This window comes from Phalaenopsis equestris, unplaced genomic scaffold, assembly GCF_001263595.1.
Source record: "Phalaenopsis equestris unplaced genomic scaffold, ASM126359v1 Scaffold000032, whole genome shotgun sequence".
In the NCBI taxonomy this organism is placed as follows: Eukaryota; Viridiplantae; Streptophyta; class Magnoliopsida; order Asparagales; family Orchidaceae; genus Phalaenopsis; species Phalaenopsis equestris.
In genome coordinates this window covers 1,136,953-1,138,051 of record NW_018164474.1, presented here as the reverse complement: position 1 = coordinate 1,138,051, position 1,099 = coordinate 1,136,953, and positions in this window count along the sequence as shown.

Genomic DNA, 1,099 nt, shown 5'->3' with positions numbered 1-1,099 from the left:
AACCTAGTCATGCTTCTAGTTTTTTTCTCATAGTTATATACTGCAACTAATTTTAATAATCTAAAAGATTAACTTAAATGTAAATTATGATAAGAAGGTTAACATAATAACTAAATATATTCACTTGTTCCAAGAATCGAGCATGATTTTTTCTAGGTTTTAAGTTGCACGAATCCAAGGAAGCAATAAAATTTAAGTGTTATACATGATTTAAGCTAAAACATGAAATATATTGATGAAATCACAAAGATAAAGGATTGAAATTTAGATAGATGAAATTATTGTTCTCAAGGCTTGATCTCCACCCGCAACCTTCGTATTGCTTGATTACAAACAAATACTCTCTCACTCATACACAAACAAGTGAAAAATTCTCACTTTCTATCACACCCTAACACTTCCCACACCTCCATTGTTTCCTTCCCTCATAAGGGGGCTTCTAGAGCATCACACTCATCTTCAATTCATAAGTTTTATCTCAAGCATGTAGCCAAATAGTCACCAAACTACCGAACCACCATATGTTAGGGGAGAGCAACATGGCGCTAACTTCGAGCACAATGAAAGTGGGTTCAAGAGCCACCTTTCATGACTCTAGATCGTTATTTTAGGCCATTGGGTACCGCAATGTTGCTTTTATGGATGTTGGGGCACTAGAGCTTTAGCTTCCGGCACCGCTGTATAGTGCTCTCTCATTTTTTGGCTGAACAATGCTTGCTTTGAGCATTGAGACACCGGATTTATGTCTTGCAGCGATCAATTCTAGCAACATGGAATTTCTTTAAGGCGCTAAGGTGCTAGTCTTCAAGTTTTTACATATCTTCTAAAATGCTAAGTTATTACTTGTATACTATACATATACATAATATTTACCCAAGAAAAAAACATAAAAATGACACAAAAATATACAAAAAGTATTGTATTACAACATCAAATTTGGCACATATTAATAGGCTGTGATATAATTCTCATAGCATCATTAATGATTTAAACAATTCTCTTACCACAGATTCTATAATTTTCTTTATCATAAGGTTGATGAGTCATATATTCCTCTTGTACATAGTGGCTTGAATATCTTCCGTAAATAAAAAAAAAA